Here is a 21,136-nt window from a genome sequence, read left to right on the forward strand (position 1 = left end):
CCCAGTGCTCCTCACCCTCTAGATTACCTGACAAAAGGTGATATATTTAGATAAGCTGGCACCATCTGGTGCTCTGGTTGTCTGGACACCACTGCCAGTTCTCTGAAACGTTGACGCCACTCCTTTCAGCGAGATGGTCCACAAAGAAATTCAGGTTTATTCGAGAGAAGCCAAGTGTCAGGTTTTCCTTTTTCAAAATCGCTCCTGACTACGTACACCAATAAACTTCCAAATGACAGCCCTCTTGGGGACTTGGACTACAATATGAGAAACAGAGATACGACTATTGATGCTGGCCTTCGCATGTAACTCAGTTTTCTGATGATTGGACCATAAACAGTGCATGGGAAGATTGGGAGGATGGCAGAAGCGATTTGGAACCTTCGGCTCAAACACAAATAACAGTTAATTCTTTGAGAAAATGGAGTTAGAAAACTAACTCAGCCTATGTTCTGTAGTCCCTGGTAAGGCTCAGGACTTTGCTGAAAAATGATATGATTCATTGTAACAAAATGCTGACACTGTCAGAGGGATAACCACAACAGAAAACGTCACACTAATGTAGACACTGATGCCCAAACAGGCTCAGAGCTCACAAAGGCACTGATTCAAACAGAGGCCTGGAAACTTGCAAAAGTCTTGGCATTATGGAATTATCTAAAACTGTTAGATATTCTGATATTTACAGAAATACTGACAGTAATGCATATTCTGACTGTAACTAATAGCCTAACGTTAATAGAGATCTTTATACAGGTAGCAACAGTCTGAGTTAAGCTACTTGTTTAAATTTTAAATTAATTTTGGAAATTATGTAGCAGTCAACAACTAACTGTTGCATTGGCATTTTCAACGTCTCAACGAAAGAAGTTGTACATGCCTTCCAATCAGCAATCTCATTCTGCACAGACCGTTTGAATATATCTTCTCCTTACATCACTGTTCTAACTCTGACAAGACTCAGGTAGTCTCCGTGCATGTAACACTCGATTGATAGAGACTGATGTCTCTCACTGAGGCTCCATTTGCTGGACAGTCTTTCCTGTAAGGGTAAACCTGGAGAAGGATCGATTGGTCAACCAGTATTTGGGATCCAAGGAGGTGAAGAATGTAGGTGCTTGCTTTTTGGCTTTTAGAATCTAAGTTGCTCAACAGCAACCACATATTATTCTGGGCAAATGCACAGCATTCAGCCCATTGTCTTGTATAGTTGGGCATTGTAAGTACACATTTAAATTGTTTTCGGTGTTCTGAGGTCGCCTGTCTCATCCTGCATTACAGGCAGAATGTTCTAGATTCCGATTAGTGTCTGGCTTAACAAATGAAAAGATTTATGGTTCTCAGATCGCCTTGTAGCGTTCGACCCCAGTCGTAAACTTTTGACCATTTCGTTATTGATCTATCTTTCAAAGCAAAACTTCGTTCGTGTCAAATCTATCTTTGCACTTTCTAATTTTAAACATCTTATTTGCAACTGCCCTATATGCCAACTTCCCCACTTTAGTGCCTGCCCACGAACGTCTGGGATGGGTGGCATGCTTTTCGGAGGTCTACCAATCATTATGTAGTATGTTTGTCTGTCCAGGTACAACAAGTCACACTTATTCTGTTTGAATTTTATTGTAATGATGCAGCCCTTCTGACAAATCTCTATGTCCCATTGTGATCTCAAGTTATTCTCCTCATTATTTACCACCGCATAAAAAGTTTCATCATCCGAAACCTTACTTATCAACTTTTAGACATCGAAGTAGAAGTTGATTACATATAGCAGACAGAACAGGAACACTGACATTGATCTCGACAGGACTACCATGGAGACAGATGAATGAAGGAGTCAGCAATTGATGGCAATCAAATAGCTTGGATTCTTCTCCATTGACCTGATAACCTCAGGCTTTTGACAGTATAGAATCCATGTTTACGAGCACAGACACCTCCATTCTGAGTGTAACTTTCTGTGCTTTCTGGTGGATCGGTAACGTGAATGTGAAATTGGTAGAAATTTAAATTCAGTACCAAAGACATGATTTTGAACGTACATTTCAGTGAAATTCCTCCTACTTATAAAGTCTGAGATTCAGTGTGTTCCATTAAATTTCTCCCTCCTCATTTCCAGATCAAATGTCTGGTCATTCTAGTCAAGTGACGAATGAAATGCCGATGCAGGAATTCAAACTAGCCAGGCAGGAGGCTGGACGAACACAGCAAACCAGGCAGCAACAGGAGGGGGAGAAGTCGACATTTCGGGTTCAACATTGTCAGGACTGGGTGTGGAATGGGGTTGCTGCAGCTGAAGGAGAAGAAAGGGTCAGAGTGGTGAAGTGAGGATACATGATGGAAGGTAACGTGTATGACCTGTTTAGTCAATGGGAGAGTGAATCCAGTTGTTGATAGGGAAATGTGGCAGTCAGGAATGGAGTCGGGAGATTGGGAGTAAGGTTACTTGGAATTGTCAAAGTCAATGTTGAATCCTCCGATCTGTAGAGTGCTTAAACTTAAGATAAAGTGTTGATTCTCCAATTGACGCTGCGGTTTCTTTTGGACATGGAATAGGCCAAAGATGGGCATGTTGGAAAGTCAAAGGCTGGTGAATTGAAATGGGCAGAGACTGGGAAGTCCGGTCATCTGCTTCGGACCATCCTGTGAAATTCAGTAAGCTGTTCCATAAGTTTAGACTCTGTCTCCCCGATGTTGAGAGGACCTCATTGTGAGCTTCTGATGCATTATCCTTAGTTGGAAGAGAAGCAGAATATTTTTTGTCTCATCTGGAAGGTGTGTTTGGAGCCCCGGAGGGAGGTGATGTAGGTGGCATACTTGTATTTTATTGCATTTTCCTGGTTGCAGGGCACGTTACCTGAGGGTTCAGCGGGGAAGAGAAGGTGCAGTGAAAGAAGGAATGATGGAGGGTACGGGCCTTGCAGAAACCTGATGGGGGTGGGGACAGGAAGGTGTTCCTGGCTGTGATGTTTGTTTGGGCTTCGTGGTTGTGTTTGAGGATAATGCATTGCAGGCGGAGACTGGTGAGGTGGTAGGACGACATAGGACACTCTTTTCTTATCGTGGATGGAATGAGTGTGTTCAGAGTGGTGGTAATGGAAAGGAGGTGGTGCGGTGGAGGGCAATATGGATATTCAAAACAGGTCGACATCTGGGATGCTTGCGATTGGGATATGTCTGCATCCAAGCAGATGCAAAGGATTTGGAGCAATTGTGAGATTGGGATGGAATTATTGCAGGATACGGGGTGGGAGGAGGTGCAGTTCAGGTAGTTATGGGTGTTTATACTAAACTTCCGTTTGAATGCTGTCACTGGAGATGGAAATTGGGTGGTCGAGGAAGTAGTAGGAGGGCTGTGAGAATGATAAAGTGAATTTCATAGCGGTGTGGAAGTTGTGGGTGAAGTCGATGTTCGGTTCCAGATCACCCTGAGTGTAAGAGGCTGTTTCGATGCAGCCATCGATGTAACCATGAAAAAGTTCGGGGACAATACCTGTGAAAATGCTGAAGCGGGAATATTCGATATGACCGGCAAATAGACAGGCATAGCTGGGATGCATCCAGGTACCCATGGCTGGGTAACTATCACAGTCAAGATCAGGTACAATGTTTCCATAACAAACGACGTCATTGAATTTCTGACTTGCACCAGGGCCTGTGTGCTGTAATATTTTCCAGAAAGTACTAACTGGACACATTCATGCAAATTAGAAACTGCGGAATGAAAGAGCATTGAGAAACAAGGAAATAAATAGACACCTTGGACCGTTGTGAAACAAATGACGTGTAGTTATTTTTATGCAAATCTAAAGTTACCTAACTGATGGACTGCCGTTGTTTCGTAGTGTGAAAAGGTCGCTGAGCACAGTCTTCATAAGAAAATAATGAAATAGTCAGAGATTATGCGACAACTGTAGCAGGTTTACTAATTCTTCTTTTTTTTCAGTTGTCAAAACTAGCAGAAGTAGATTAATGTGGAATGGCAAAAGGAAGAAAGTCGATCTTCGTTGATGGAGGAGCTCAGGATTTTCCTACATACTTGCTCTGTAAATATTGGATTTACTTTTCTTATCTTGGCAGAATATTGAGAGAACGAGAACAATTGCCTCTTGATATGGAATTCAGAACTGAGGGATTTTACAAAACACATACAAGAACACATTCGAGTAAAATACAGGAAAGTGAAAGATCTCGTAGATTGTCTATTTGTTCAGAACGTCTAAAATTGTGGAACTCCTGAACAGAAGGCAAAAATCAACACACTGATGTCTTGGCACTGAGAAACACTGGGAATGCATTGCGCTGTGAAACGGTCATTTTATTTCAATCAAAATTCATTATGTCACCAACAAAGAATTATTGGAAGGTTAAATTGCACTTCAGGGGTGGAGTGTAGAGGACCCAGGCTACATTGAAAGCGCATTTCCTGAACTTGGGGTGACCCTAATACTGACACACATTCTTAAACTTAAACTGTCGCTAAATCTAATAGAGACTGTGAAAGTATACAGACCGGGATCAGACAGTGAAATTGATGTACATCCTGAAATGAATAGATTCACTTAAACTAATGTTCGTTCTTAATCTAATAAGAAATTTGAAAAAGAATCTGCCTGATATTGTTAATGAAACTGTTGTTGAAACTAACAAATCTCCTACATTTAATAAATACTGTTAAACCGACAGAGTCAGTGACACATTTCTTGAAACTAACGCAGGTCCCAAAACAGAAAATAAGACAGAAGCTGAAAGTAATGAAAATCTTGTAAAGTTGCACTTCATGAATATGATACAGACGCTAAAATTGAAACACTGAAAACAATAACCACTCTGAAAGCAGGGAAACGAAAGAAGGTCAATGTCTATTAATAAGGGAGATCAGAATTTAATGATTGTCATGTTCCGTAAATACTGGGATTTGGTGTATTTTTGATTGCATAATATTGAGAGAAATTGTGATTTGATATGTTATTCAGAAACAAAGGACTGCATAAAACACTGGACGTTGCAAATAAAATGCAAATAAATGCAGAGAGTGAATGAGCTGCTGGAGAAGCTGCTTTTTCAGAACATGTAAGATTGTGAAACTCCAGAAAAGTAGGCAAATTCCAATAGACGGACTGCTCTGCATTGTGTACCAATGGAAACACAAAGCTTCGTTAAGTTCTGATTTTATTTCAATGCAGACTTACTGTGTACTAAACGAAGAGATTTTGTAATTCCAAATTGTACTTTAGATGTGGAGTGGTTCGAGGAGTGAGGCTAAACTGACAGTACATTACCTGAGCGTATTCTAAAGTAATACTCATCACTCATCAGGAACCAATGCAGACGAGACGAAAACAGACAGTGAAATTGATATAGACTATGAAATGGACATATACCCTGAAAGTAATGCAAATCCTTAAACGAATGCTAAACCTGAATCGCATACGGTGCCTGAAATTAATGAAGAGCCTTAATCGAAAACAAAATCTGAAAATGATATCGACCTTTGGAATTATTACGGATCCTGACACTCTTTTTAAAAAAAATGAACCTGATACTTCGATTGATTCGAATAGCGACTGAAAATTGCAACGTAAGTGACACAGGTCTCGAAACTAATACACATCCGAAAACAGAAACTTATTCAAAAATTGAAGGTGATGTAAACTCTGCAATAATTCGGTCCATGAAAGTAATGCAGATCATATAACTGAAACTGATACATACGTTGAAAACAATAAACACTCTGAAAGCCTTGTATGGAAAACAGACCGTGAAACTGCTATGGTACTTGAATCAAATTTACACTTTAAACGAGAAAACAACCCCTTACGCTGATGCACATTTTAATCAATTACACATCCAAATGCAGACACTGAAACACATACAGACCAGAAAGTAATACGTTTCTGAATCTAATGCATGTTCAGACACTAATGTCGACCCTTTAAAAATATTACAGACCCTAAACCTGACACAGACTCAGAATTAATTCCTGCTCTGAAAATTGATACAAAGCCTGAAGACAATGCAGTCTTTTCAACGAAAGCACAACTTGCACTTAATATAAACTGCAAAAATGATAACGACCGTACTTCAGACAGGCGCTAAAACTTACAGGGTCTGAGTCGAGGACAAAGCCTGAAATTTATACCATCCTGAAATTAATATATATCCGGTTAGTAATGTATTTTCTGAACATTTGAATGGTCTTGAAATGGACAGGCTCTCTGTCCCTATTTTACATCTTGACACGATTAGTGGTGTTAAGCTTATGCAGACGCTATCACTTTTAGGGAACCTAATCGTATTAGAGGATCCGATATTGATGAAGAACATGTCAGAGTTTACTGGTGAACATGGAACTAAAAGTCATGTTGTCTTGTACGACATCTTAGATTCAGCTTGCAGTGTTTGTCAGCCTTGTCGGGCCCCTATTTTCCAAACGCAGCAAGTGCTCAAGTCTGCTGCCCTATGTACTGGACGTTGCAAGTGCCGGATTAGCGGCCATGCAAATTCAGGAAGTCTGGACGGTGCCAGCAACAGCATGGTCATGTTCTCTGCCAATTCTCATTTTCCTGCATCATTTGTGTGAGGGTGTGGATGTGTGGCTGTAGTCAAATGAAGGGAACAGAAGGACCAAGTACAACCAAACAACACATTCCAACGCCAGGAAAGATGTGTCATTGTTCTCTTTCTGTATGCTATTTCATGGAAAATATTTAATTTGCATTGAAGTTGCCACACTTTAAATCATTGATTTTGCAGCCAACCAGCACTTTACTCAGAGTCTTGTGACGATGTGGCGTGAGTTGTTGTGCAACTGGCACAATGCATAGCAGAGGTTTGATGGGACCAAAAAGGTAGCAGCTAAACTGGAATACCCCGCAGCGAAACACACTTCAAAAGAGACAGGTAAGCGGAATGAACTAAAGGAAGACGCTAACAAGCTCATAAAGCTGTCACTTATACTCACTTGTTTCGGTGATGGGAGAACTGCTTATCCTCTACCGATTGAAGTCTTTGCAATTGGAGTTGTTCTCAAAGATTACCAAGTAATGATACAGTAAAAGGAGCTGGTTCATTGTTTAGAACATAGCATTCAAGTCAGTTGAGGTTCTGGTAATTGTGATGTTCGGACTACAATTCCCTTGCAGTAACTTTTACTTGTACACATGAGTTGGAAGTTGTAAGGACGTGTCCAGATAGATGCTCTCATGTGAGAGAGGTGCTTCTAATTCTAATGGGCGGCACGGTGGCACAGTGGTTAGCACTGCTGCCTCACAGCAGCAGGGTCCCGGGTTCGATTCCCGCCTCAGGTGACTGTCTGTTTGGAGTTTGCACATTCTCCCCGTGTCTGCGTGGGTTTTCTCCAGGTGCACCGGTTTCCTCCCACAGTCCAAAGATGTGCAGGTCAGGGTGAATTGGCCATGTTAAATTGCCTTTAGTGTTAGGTTAGGGGTATGGGTGGACTTGTTGGACCGAATGGTCTGTTTCCACACTGTAAGTAATCTAATCTAATTCTCTTGATGATAATAATGATGAAGAGAGTTCGATCGCACCCTGTCTGTGGTCGTTCCGGTGGAACACAGACGTACATCTCATTTTTACTGCAGTTGCCACAGTGAATGGAACATGGTTTGAAGCCACACTGTCATACTAATTCGTATTCAAGGACGACCAATCTTTAACTTATCTCCCATAATGTTGCTCTTTATTGACACTTTCTAATGGTAATTCTCTGTTCCTATTAACAGATTATCACACAGTGGCATGAGGACTCTACTGCTGATTCTCGGTTTGATGTGTAAGTTTCTGAACACTCATTCAAACTTCACTCTGTTTAATTGTTTTAATCATGCATAAACATTACCCATGGTGCATTTGTGACATTTTAAAAATAGCTATTGTATTTACAGTGCTTATAGGAGATACTCTTACGGAAAAAAGAAACTATTATGTAATATACTGAATGGGCACTACTCTGTCAAATTGTCTCCCTTGTTATTAAGTATTGGCATAAAATTTATGATTATTTCGGGAAGAGCACTATAGTATCCATTATACTACACTAGACTCCAACAAAATGCTTAAGAAGAAGAGGAAGCCAACTGGCACGTCGTGACTCTGCTGTGTCTCAGAATATGTCCTTTGCCACGAATCAATTTTCTGCAATCAGTTCATAACCCTTCACCTCCACCCTTCACCTCACCTGTTCTGATACGCATCCAATTTCATCTCATAGAGCGGATTGCCGCTGTCTCCATTAGACTCTTAGGCAAAAGTTCCTGATAACAATAGCTGCGGAGAACAATGTATCTGCATTTCAGAATATCATTAATTGACCTTATAAAGGTTTATAAAATTCAGAGGGGCATGGAGAGGATAAATGGACAAAGTCGTTTTTCCTGGGTTGGGGGAGTCCACAACGAGAGAGCAGAGATTTAGGGTGTGAAGGGAAAGTTATAAAAGGGACCTAAGTGGTGGAACGTGTACGTAAATAGCAGCCAGAGGAAGTAGTGGAGGCTGGTACGATTGCAAAATTTAAAAGGCATTTGGAAGTGTATATGAATAGGAATGATTTGGGGGAATATGTGCTGGGAAATGGGACTAGATTGGGTTGGGGTAACTGGTCGACATCGACGGGTTGGACCAAATGGTCTGTTTCCGTGCTGTAATTTCTATGACTCAATGACTCAAGCAACTGGTTTCTTGTTTTCAATATTTTTGTCAATACGATCACTTTGTCTCGTAATCGACACTGTCAAAACCACTCGTGACTTTCAATGTTTTTTTGTTCAAAACTTCACTCAACCACTACTTCGCAAATGACTACAATTGAAATTTCAGTCGTTCCAGATTACTGTGTCACTCGTCCCTGCTAATATCAATTATAGTTTTGATGCTTCTGGCAGCTCATGTCGCTATGTAAAATTCACTGTTCTTTACAACATAATATTAATCAGTTTTTTTTTGTGACCCTCAGTCCCAGACTGCAAAATCGCCGATCCATGTGTGAACCACACAGTCTTGGACCCGACCAGGAGGAACATTGAATTGGGTGTAAAAGAATGCTTACACCGAGATGAGTGTGGCAAAAATCTCCAACAGGGATGGTACAGGTTTAGTAGGTAAAGAGTGAACTTTCTTGGAACGTTAGTATAATTGTAAAAGGCGGGGTGATGGCTCAGTGTTTGCACTGTCAATGGTTTCATTGTCCTAGGGACCAGTGTAAAGCTATGAGAGAATTAGTGGGAGTTAAACAAAAACATCTGTAATTCCGGAATACTAAACATATCTCCCTCGTTGTTGAAACTGAAAACATCATGTTTCGCAAAGAGAGAAACATAAATGTATTTTAGGGAAGGACCTGTGATATTTTTTCTAAAATTAGAAGCAAACTCGTTCATAATCATGTGTAACTCTGTTTTAAACATTTATCACACCACAATTGAAATGCAGCACACATTTCCTGTCTCCATAGCCATCAGTTAATTTACAGAAAGAGCACGGTCCACAGTTTGGTGCTCCGCTTTAGGAGCACAACATTTTGTTTTGGTCTTGATGTTCTTCTGCTTGTGCAAACGAGGGACACCTACTCTGGTATTCACGTCCTTCCATTAATTTAACCAAGAGAACTGTGTTCTCTTTCAAAGTGATCCAACCAAGCATGAATGAGACAATCGCTGTGAGGGTTAATCATGAATCTAATGGAGAATTCTGAACAGACTCCTCTATCAAGGGAATGATTTGAATGTTCAGCTCACGACCACAAGGACGGGTATTGTCTTCAACTTTGGTTACGTGTTTAATGGAATAAAGCTCGTAAAACACTTGAGGATAAACCAGGATAGATTAATGTTGATGAGAGGATATCGATAGGTCGTGCTTGAAAGTTCGTGTATGTGTAAATAATTGAAAAAGAAAAACAGTGGAAAGAGTGTCCACTTTCTATGCAGTAAATCCTCTGTACAATCTTGCAAAGACCTGAACCTGAGCCAAGGGCTAACAGTATATATTCGGGCAGGAGGGAAATATTTCATTCAGAGTGTATGTTTTCGAAAGGGGCACGGTTTTTGGAAACTCGGGCATTTTACCAGTCAGGTAATACATGTGATCAGATCAGGAGCTGACTCTGTAATTTTTATTTCAGTTCTGGTGAATGGATGATTCCAGAGAATGCTATCCCAATTGATCACTGCTGCACAAGGAGTACAGGCTGGCTAAATGGTATAACCAACTCTTCATCTGCCATATTTTATTCTACAGTACGCACTGTTCATTTGATCTTTTATTCATTACCGATTAAAACAAAATGAATTGCAGGTCGCCATCCCTCCGTGAGTGAAGGGGAGGTAACCAGGACTATCTGTTTTAATTGGAATAATAATAACTGCTCCTCCAGCCAATACATCACCATCAAGAAATGTTCCACTTTCTTTGTGTATGAGTTGAAGCCGACACCATTCTGTAATGCTGGATATTGTGCAGGTACGTCATAAGTAATTTACCACCCACAGTGTGGTTCTGAGATTTCACGCGTTTCCTTTTGGAATGTGACAAGCACCCCTTATTCGGTAATGAGAAAGCAAGAATGAGATGAGATACTATGTGGTCCTGTTCCTAAATTCTGGAAAACATAATGTGCTCTCCATGTCACTCACTCTCTACCTCCATGGGAGCGTACAGTTATAGAGGAGACCAAGTGTCCGGTTGTGTGTTTGCTCGCTGAGCTGGTGGGTCTACAGCCACTTGAACCAGAGGGGTATATCTATACTTTTTGGAAAATCTGCTGGTGCTATTCGGTGGGGTTAAACGAACTCACCAGGAGAATGGGAACCTGAGGTGAAGTTCCAATGCACAGAAGGATGAGAGTAGGGAGGACATGGACAGAATTTCATGGTCACAGGAATGGGCTGGCAGGTAGCAAACTGGTTTGAAGTGAGTCTTCTTCAAAATCAGAAGTATCCGAAATAAGGTAGCTGAGCTTGCAGCATGGATAGGTACCTGGGACTTCAATGCTGTGGCTATTTGTGGACAGAGCAGGAGGAGGAATGGATGTTGTAAATTCCAGGGTTTAGATTTTCGATTCAGAACAGGGAAGGAAGTAAAATAGGGTGTGTGGAAGTGTGGCCTTGTTAGTCAAGACAAGTACAATGGTGGTTGAAAGAACTTCTAACGAGGACTCGTCTATTGATATAGCATGGGCTGTGGTGAGAAACAAGAGAGGAGAGGTCACACTGCTAGGAGGTTTTTTATAGGCCTCCGCAGATTTCCTCCGGGATTAGATTAGATTCCCTACAGTGTGGAAACAGGCTCTTCGGCCGAACCAGTCCACACCGACCCTCAGAAGATTGCGCAGACAGACCCATTCTTCTTTGATAATTGACCTAACACTTTGGGGCAATTCAGCATTGCAAATTCAATCTGACCAACACATCGTTGTACTTTGGGAGAAAACTTGAACACCCGGAGGAAACCCATGCAGACACAGGTAAATTGTGCAAACTCAACTCAGACAGTCACCCGAGGCTGTAATTGAACCTGAGATCCTGGTGCTTGGAGGCAGCAGTGCTAACTACTGAGCCACCCTGGCGCCCCTAATGTGGAAGAGAGTTTCGGCAAAACGATTCTGGGTAGAAGTGAAATGTACAGCGTGGTCATTATGGGGGACTTTTAATTCCACAGCATTCACGAGAAATGTTATATTTCGAGTATGTCGGATGGATTAGTTTTCCTACAATGTGTGCAGGCAGGTTTTCTGACACTGTATGACGAAGAACCGATAAGAGTGACGTCAATAGTGGATCTAATACTTGGTAATGGACCAGGCCAGGTGTTTGATTTAGTATCAGGTGAGCACTTTGGAAAGCGACCATAATTAGGTTTCGATTAGTTCAGCGACGAAGATGGATAGAACATGCCACAGGCATGAGACATAGATGGTGGAAGGGCAATTATAATACGATTAGGCAAGATGTCGGATGCAAAGAAAGAGATAGCAAAATGCAGGGAGAGATATTCAAAATGTGGAGCTGGTTTAAGGAACAGATATTGCGTTTTCTTGATACATATATCCCTGCCAGGCAAGGGCGAAGTGATAACATTAGGGAACTGTGGTTTACTAAAGGAATTGCATCGCTTGTTAAGCGGAAGAAGAAGGCTTATGTGACCATGGTTCAGATGAGACGACGGAGAGTTGCAGATTTGCGAGGTAGGATTTAAAGAGCGAGTTCAGAAGATCAAAGAGAAAACATGAGCAGTCTTTAGCAGGCAAAATAAAGGAGAACCATGAAGCTTTCTATAATTGTGTGAGGAATAAAAGGATGACTAGAATCGGGATCGCGCCATTCAAAGATAGAAGTGGGAAGTTGTGTGCAGGCTGTCGAGATCGCATTGCCGGTAGTCAACATGGTTTCATTAAAGGTCAAGTCTCACCGAACTCATTGAGTTTTTTGAGAAGTTAACCAAGCATGTCGATGAGGGTAGGGCAGTTGACATGGTATACATGGACCTGAGGAAAGCCTTTGATAAGTTTCCACATGCTAGGCAGTTGGAGACAATGCAGAGTATGGAATCGAGATTGAATTAGCAGTTTGGATTGGAAATTGGCTTTCTGCAAGAAAGCAGCAATTGGTGGTTGATGGAAAATATTCAGACTGGTGTCAGCGTCCTAGTGGTGTGCCACACGAATCTGTTTTAGGACCACTGCTGTTTGTAGTTTTTATAATAGACTTGGATGCAGGAGGAGGTGAATGTGTTAGTAAATTTGCAGATGACTTTAAAGTCGTTGGAGGAGTGGATAGTTTGGAATAATGTTGCATGTTTCAGGATGACTTGCATGAACTGCAGAATTGGGCTAAGAGGTGACTAATGGAGTACAATGTTGATAAATGTGAGGCGATTCTCTTTGAGAAGAATAAAAGGAAGACCGAATACTGGGTTATGGAAAGATTCTTGGCAATGTGAATGTGCAGATGTATCTTGGAGTCCATGTAAATAGTTCACTGAAAATTGCCAACCTGGTTCTGCTGTTAAGAAGGCATGCATTATGATAGGTTTCATTGATCGAGGGATTGAGTTCCGGAGCCGTAATGTCAAGTTGCAATTATGCAAAACGCAAGTGTGGCCGCACTTGGAATATTGTGTAGAGTTCTGGTCGCCCCATTACAGGAAGGATGTGGAAACGTTGGAAAAGATGCAGAGCAGATTTACCAGGATGTTGCATCGTCTAGACGGAAGGTCTTATGAGGAAAGTCTGAGAGACTTTCATTGTATTCTCATGAAAGTAAAAGGCCAAGAGGGGATTTGATAGAGACAGACAAGAAGATCAGAGGATTAGAATGGGTTGACATGAAAGTCTTTTATTCTGGTGATGATGCCTGAAAATTTTAAGACAGAAGTCAGAGGAAATTTCTTCACTCACAGAGTATAAAGGGCCTTCCTGCCAATGTAGTTAACTCACCAACATTAGTGAGTTTCGAACATAACTATAAGCACATGGATGATGATGGGGTGATGTCGGGATTGGCTTAGACTAGTTCATAGTTTGGCCCAACATCGAGGGTCGAATGGCCTGTTCTGCACGCCATTGATCGATGTTCTGTGTCTTATTGTTTTTTTCTCAGACGTTTCGTCAAATGTGAGCCTCCGTTCAACCAATGGTGTCCTGTCCCACTTTCCGTTTATTTTCTTGGTCTGTTAGGGTGGGTGACATAAATATTGTTTCTTTTTCCTCAGAGTTAGGTAAATGGGGTTGAAATCGATGTGTATATTGGTGGAGTTCCTGTTTGAATGCCAGGCCTTTAGGAATTCTCGTGCCTGTCTTTGTTTCGTCTGTCCTAAAATAGATGTGCTGTCACAATCAAAGTGGTGTCCTTCTTCGTCTGTGTGTAAGGATCGTTGTGATAGCTGGTCATGAATGTTGATACCTCGCTGGTGTTCATTTATCCTGATGGCTATTTTCCTGCTTGTTTGTCCGATTCAGTGTTGGTAGCCCACAAATCTACCAATGGAATGAAACTGCCAAGATGAACCTAAAGGACACCTGACGACCAACCCCTAATTCGAATGTCATTTACAAGATACCCTACAAGGTTTGCATCAAACAGTACAGCCTACAGCCAGGAAGAAATGTAGCCTCCTGGATACACAACCACCATTAAAAGACATGATCATCGATAACTAGTATCTTAACACACTGATAAAGAAATACACGACATCAATATCACATCCATCCTCGGACAGCCAAATGTAGACACGCATGGGAATTCTGTGATCCCTGGCATTCAAACCGAAATTCCATCAATTCACATATCTGTAGTAATCCTATTAACCAACCACTTCAGAAAGAACCGGAAATGATATCACCCACTTTAACAGACCAAGACACATAAAGAAAAAGCAGGAGAGAAGACAACGCATCAACAGAGGCACTATGATTATGTTAAGTCGTGTGGTAACGAACCAGCTGGTAACAAACCTACCAGCGCAGTGCGCAAACTGACAACCTGAACTTCAACCTGATATACAAAAATTCCCAAAAATCGCAAAGTCCAAGTGTCATTCTGAGCAGTTCTGAGATAGAGTAGAACTTGGCGGATTCTGAAGTGAGGAAAAATGAATTGGCAGACTGATAGGATTGGATGCTGTAAGTCATCCAAGTGTGAAAGAGGGCATGATGATCGAGCGGTAAAATGCTCCAGCCCAGTGTGATGTTGTTAAAGACTGGAGTAGAATAAAGTACGTGACGGGAGTCGGATGTTGTCAATGAAAGGAAAAGAATATGGTCCCCGAATGTAGGGTAATGCTTTTACTGACGGTAACAGAATACTGTGCCTGATTGGACTGGGAATTTGTTACTGATGGGAATATAACAGTGTCTGAAGATGGTGGGATGTTGTGATTGGCATGGGAGGAGTGATGAAGTGAGTGACGTAAGGAAGTGAGATGGAGTTTTGGAGGGGAATTTAATGTGTTGACAGACAAGGTTAGAAGATCGTGATTAAGGTGAATGGAATTCAGTAAATCAGACAGCAGGATGTCGTGACTGAGCGGGTACGACCTCATGACTGGTGGAAGTGGGAGTCAGTGTCTTAACTGAGACGAAATCCTGAACTGGGAACAGAGAAGTCACATTTGACAAAAATGGGATTTCGCGTACAATTTAATGACTGAGGTGATCGGGATGAAGTGAAAGACTGAGTTGAATGCAACGATGCAGGAGAGAAAACACACAGAGTTATAGATTCCAGTCCAACCGCAGAGATAAGTTGAATAATGGCATATCACCACCTTCATGATCCTCCATTCCTCCAAATAAACATTTGTCTTGAATATTATGACACTTCAAGTGTTAGTTCACTACATTTTACCAGTTGAGATGTTGATGACCAGAAAAACTCCCAGCCAATGTACTCCGATCCCCAATACTGCTTTTGTCCATATGCTTCAACTCCAAAAATCACCTCAGCCTTTTACCTTACACTTGACATTTGCATCATTTGTTACATTAGTTTTATAAAGGGAAAGAGGTCGTATTTTTTTCAGCCTGTCTATGCCCTCCCTTATCTCAACCACGCTGTCACGACCACATTCAGCATCTTCCTCTCCAAAGGGAACAACTCGAGCGTATCCAATCTCTCGATATAGCTTTATTCAATGCACCTTTGTGGAAAATTTTCTGTGTACCGACTCCAGGGCAATCAAATCTTTCTATTGTGCATTGACCAGTCTGCTCACAGTCCTCCAACAGTAACTGAAACACAGTCATTTGCATCTGAAATCTTATCTCCCTGCATTTATGAGCGAAAGGAGCACCTGGGAAATGGAATTAACCAATGTGCTTCTTTAATTATCTCGTCATCCTGTCTTGACACATTAGGAATCTGTGTCCACATACTGCAAAACACTTCTGTTCTTTGATTCCGAATGTCCAATCATTCATTAAGTTGTGACGCGTATTCTTCCTTCTTGTAACTTGTACCATCACACATATGTCAGTTTTACATTTCATCTGGCACACAACCGTCTACCTGGCAAAGTATTTGTATCCACCTATCACTGAATAACTTGTTCCTCAATGTACTTAATTGGCCAATCTTTGTAACATCATAATTTAATAAAGGTCCTCAGTGCTCACACACGCACATTTGAAGCTACAGGTCTATTTTACTTAAGAATATGAAAAATAAGTGAACCAGCAATGATCACTGTGGTCCACACTGCTGTCAATTCAACAACAGACCACCTTTCTCCCATCATTCTGAAAATCGTGGAACCGACTTGTTAAATTTTCCGGGTTTTTACATTTTTACCGAAGTTTTCCATGTTGGATCTTGTAAAAGTTAGTGTAGAAATTGCTATAAATGATATAAAGAGGCAGTGAATACCCTTTCAATGTTTGGTTCGCCAAATGAAAACTCATTTTATGCGTCACTTGTTCTTTCTTCAAAAGCCTTCCTAAAAATTACATGAGGGTTACTGGTCAATAGCTCCCTAGTATTTGTTTACGAGATTATTGTCGAATTGAAGTTTTGGCGTTAGTCGATCTCGAATCTTCTTTCATCCTCTCTACGACACGAGCTCAACTGGAAAACTTGGCTCAGGCAATTCGAATTACCTTCTTGAGCAACCCTGGAGACCTATTGTTAAAAACTGAATATTTGACCACTGTTAAATTTTTAAGAGGTCCTCCCATACGTTCTCGCCTCTTAACGTCAATTCCGACATTTTGTGCTTGTCTTGTCCTCCTCGTAAAAAAAGACATCTGTAAAGTAATGTTTCAGCGTTTTGCCAATGTGCTTCACTTTAAGCAGCAATTGCCGCCTTCGTCCACAATAGGACCAACTCCTTTCCCAGAATTCACTTCCTTTTGATATATTCATAGAATCTGTGTATATTCCCCTTAATGTTACCCGCCAGAGTTATCTTATGCACTTGTTTAGCCCGATTAACTCTCTTCTTTCTCATCCATCAAACATTTCTCTGTGTCGGCATTGACGTGGTTCTGGCAATTTCTTGTCAATTTTATGACACCTGTGCTCTTGTGATGACTTCGGGTTTGGCACTGCTCTGATTCTATCGTCCGACCTCACTAAGAGTATTTTATTGAGACACGCAGTGCAAGTATGGAGTGTTTTTTTTTGCGAAGTAGATGCATTATCTAATGATTATGTAACCTTTCAAAACAGTAAGCTCATATGCCACCATCCTTTCTTCCTATTGCAGAAAGAGTACCAAATCAAAGACACAAGGATCTATCGACAACATTTTCGATTGGCATTGCCTCGCCTGACTCTTCAGGGTCTGAGACTTCTACTTTGAATTCGTTTACACTTCCATCCAACCCTACGGAATTTTATAACCTTCAGACTGATGCTGAGCAAGGTGAGGGATTTGTAGGTTATGGAACAAATCAGGGAAAGTATATGAACACCAAGCTGTGTGGTTTGATGACTTGCGAGAAAATGCAGGTAACATCAGTGTCGTTTTGTCAAGTTGAATGAGTGTGGAAAACAATGCAGGATGAAGTCAATTGTAGCAGCAAAAATGAGAAGACAGTTTAAAATCAAAATGACTACATAATGAGACAGTGTAATGTGGAAAAAGATTTCATTGTCCCAGCTGCAAAAGGAAATCATGCGAGCAAGTCAAGAAGTAAAAAAATGTCGCTTTTCAAAGCAAAACGTTTTGAATATAGGATCTGGCAGGTCTTGTGATAATTGTACATGCCTTAAATGAGAACATGACTGAATGTTGTACGCAGTTTCTGTCCACTTACCTGATCAAGAATGTACTTGCGATAAAGGCAGAGTCAGTACCTTTAACTGACTGATAGCTTGGATAGCTGACCTAACTAAGAAGTAGTGAGTCAGGGTATTGGGCAGCGGCTGAGGGAAGTGGGATGCAGTGGCTAATTGGAGTTAGATGGAATGACTGAGGAGTTTGGAATGTGTTGCCTGAGGTGCATAGAATGTAATGTTTCACAGTAGTTACCACGAGAATGATAAATTACTGGAGAGCCTGATTGACCGTTTAAGTTTATACTGACAATGGCAATAATACCAACTTCGCAAGTCCAACTTTGCCGCACTCGGCCGATAGTCTTTAATCGTATGTTACTTTGAATGCTCATCCAAGTACTTTCAAAGTTTTGTGACGGTTCCCACCAGTATTATCATTGCTGACAGTGCAATCAAAACCCAAACACATCTAGCGAAAATGATATTCTTTCAACATCCTGGAAGCTTTATGCCTTTCACTTCAACATTTTTCCCTTGATATGGATATTTCTACCATGAGAAACAGCGCCTTTCATTTCACCCTGTTCATGCATGTGCTTATCTTGTCTACCAGTCTGGGATCCCCATTCAAACTTACAAACTCAAACCAAAAAAAGATATGCATAACCTCTTCATAGCTTCATCCAAGGCAACCACCTGACAAATATTCTTTTGACCCTTTCCAGTACAACCACACCTTCCGACAGTGTGATGACCAAAAACGCACACAGTAGTTCAGCAATGAACTGAGTAAAACTTTCTGCAGATCCAAATTGTCCACCATGATGTTTTCACAATGGGACGCCTCAAAATGACAAGAATCCAATGCGCCTTGTCAACTACCCGGTTGAATTCTCCTGCGAGATTCATGTATCTGTGAACAAGGGCACTAACATGACTTTTGTCCTCTCTGAAACCAAGCATTGGTTGTTGCTTCGTCACATGTATCAGGTTCAAAATGCCACCTGACAAAATCCATTCATCTGATATGTATTTAAAAATATTTAATGTCACCTACTTGGCTAAATTTTGTATAACCTGCAAGCTTATTTAGCATGCCCGTGTGACTACACTCTGAAATTCGTATCTGCAGATCAAAGTTATTTGTGAACATCTCAACGATTAAGTGACCCAACAATGATAACAATGGTACCCACTGATACTGGTTCCACACACTAGCCTTTAGCATAACCAACTGCTCTGTCTCTGGATATTTTTATTTAAATCAGAATTGCCAAATTCCGCAGCATCATTTGCAATTTTAACTTCATGCGTTTTGGCTTGGATTTGTGTCAAATTTATTTCCGAAATACTGATTAATTAATATTCTGCCAAACACTTGGACACCTCTTCAAAACAATTAGCAAGCCTTCTGAGCCATGACCTGCAGGGAACAATGCAATGCGGATTTAGCTGCTCATATATTGTGTCTCATTTAATATTCTTCCAGTGTTGGCCCACTAGACACATACTGATCGTTTGTTAGGGACTGACCGCTCCCTGGTTATGCACTTCATCTTGATATAATTGCCGAATATCTTTGGATTAACCAGAAAGTTGTTCACAAGTGTTTTCTCATGTCGATTATTTGCTCCTTAATTGGTTTCTTGAACATCCACCAAACTCAGTCTAGCGATTGAGGTTGCGTCCTGGAAATCATTGACTCACTTGTATTATCTGTATTCGTGTGATGACTCCTGGAACCTCAATGCTATGTATACAGTTCTTTTATCACCATTGACGATCAAGAATATTAAGTGGGGCATACACTGCAGGGTGGACTGGTTATTGTAGAACCTTCAAAGTGGTTCATGAAGCTTCGTGTTTAATGTCAAACATCACCTTCAGTCCTTCCTTTTGAAATCCTCTGCATTTGGGTCTTCCTATCTACATCTGTTTCCCTCCACCTGTGTCTCCTTAACTCCATGTGTCATTTATTGATCACTCTGATCACGAGGCGAGGGTGGAACTGGAAGTCTGGAATTGAGTGAGGATGGAAATAAGTTGCTTGTGAAATGGAATTAATGAGCAGCAGACCATTAGAAGCATAGAGTGAAGCATGCTAATTGTGAGATGAGAGAGAGGAGATAAGAATAGTGAACTGAAGGCAGAATAACAATTTACAGATGTGCAGATAGAACAAACAATTACTACCAGGATAAAAGTGAATCCAATCTGGTAGGGACATTTTAAAAATCAATTCTATATCCTGTCCAGAACTATATGTGTGTGTAACTTGTTTGATGTCGTAAATATTACATTTAGACACTCCACATCAATGGGTTCATGTGATGATCACTTCGGACACAGAGATTGACAACAAAGAGGCGAAGAAAATCACGCTAAAAACGGTAAGAGATTCCAATATACAAAGAGGGCAGACGCAAATTACCCACATCCAATGCCACGCCACGAGTTCGACCATCACCCTCGCCCCAGCAACTGCATATAATAACTGTTTTGGGGAGGGGCTGAGCAATGATAAACCTCTCATGTTTTCTATTTGCGTCACACGGACAAAAAAATCGAGATTTCTGCTTCTTCGCTGCCTTTCATGTTTTGATTTCTCCATCAAATTTTGTCTTCTGTTTCTGTCCTATTATACATCACTCTCGCCCCCCCCCATGTTTCTCAAGCACGTCTCTCCCATTTCACTTGTGATACCGAAATGATGCCATTGCCTCTCTTTTCTTCTCCCTTCCATGTCCCTGTCTCTGATTCCAGCCCACTTTGTGTGTTTCTCAATCTGCGCCATTCTCCTCCCTGCTCCTGTCTCCGTTTGACAATTCCTTTGACTCTGTTTCGTCTCCTACTCTCAGTTTAAACATCTTGTTTTCCATTGTGCGGTAAAGCTTCAGGAAATGGTCAATGAGCAAACCCGGAGGAATGTGGAATTAGTCCAGGAGGAGGGACACTGCGTGGCTGTGGTCGCTTCAGGACCTGAAGGAAACTGAGTGTGTTCATGAGGCCCAAATACCCAGGCGTCGCATTGCCATCATAATCACAGGATTACTACAATCGGATTGCTCTTCACACTTCCGATATAACCAAAGCAAACCACTAGCAGTGAGTTCTGCTGTTGAATAGAAACGTGCTTCATTTATACTGGGAACGAATATGCTTTATATTGCACTTTCCACCATCGTATGCTACATTTAAACATGGATGGCCCTTTTAACAAACGGCGAACAACAAATGCATGCCCTTCGACCCTTCCAGCATGCTCAAATGATCCAATGTGATTCCCGGTCTGATTTTAACCTCAGCTCCAAATTCAAAGATAGTCTTTCATCCACTCAGAACTCAGTGATCATTCAACAAAAGATTTCTCTTGCCTGCATTCGCTGAATTTTGAGGAGGGGAGA

General features: G+C 41.2%; 1 long non-coding RNA gene across 1 annotated transcript; it reads left to right on the plus strand.

Moving 5' to 3' along the window:
- The first annotated feature begins 7,741 nt into the window (after positions 1-7,741).
- LOC140466522 (uncharacterized) lies at positions 7,742-10,208 on the plus strand. The gene is made up of 3 exons (XR_011955221.1): positions 7,742-7,795; positions 8,975-9,119; positions 10,142-10,208. It is a non-coding gene; the product is annotated as an uncharacterized lncRNA (long non-coding RNA).
- The last annotated feature ends 10,928 nt before the right edge of the window (positions 10,209-21,136 follow it).

This window comes from Chiloscyllium punctatum, chromosome 43, assembly GCF_047496795.1.
Source record: "Chiloscyllium punctatum isolate Juve2018m chromosome 43, sChiPun1.3, whole genome shotgun sequence".
NCBI lineage: Eukaryota > Metazoa > Chordata > Chondrichthyes > Orectolobiformes > Hemiscylliidae > Chiloscyllium > Chiloscyllium punctatum.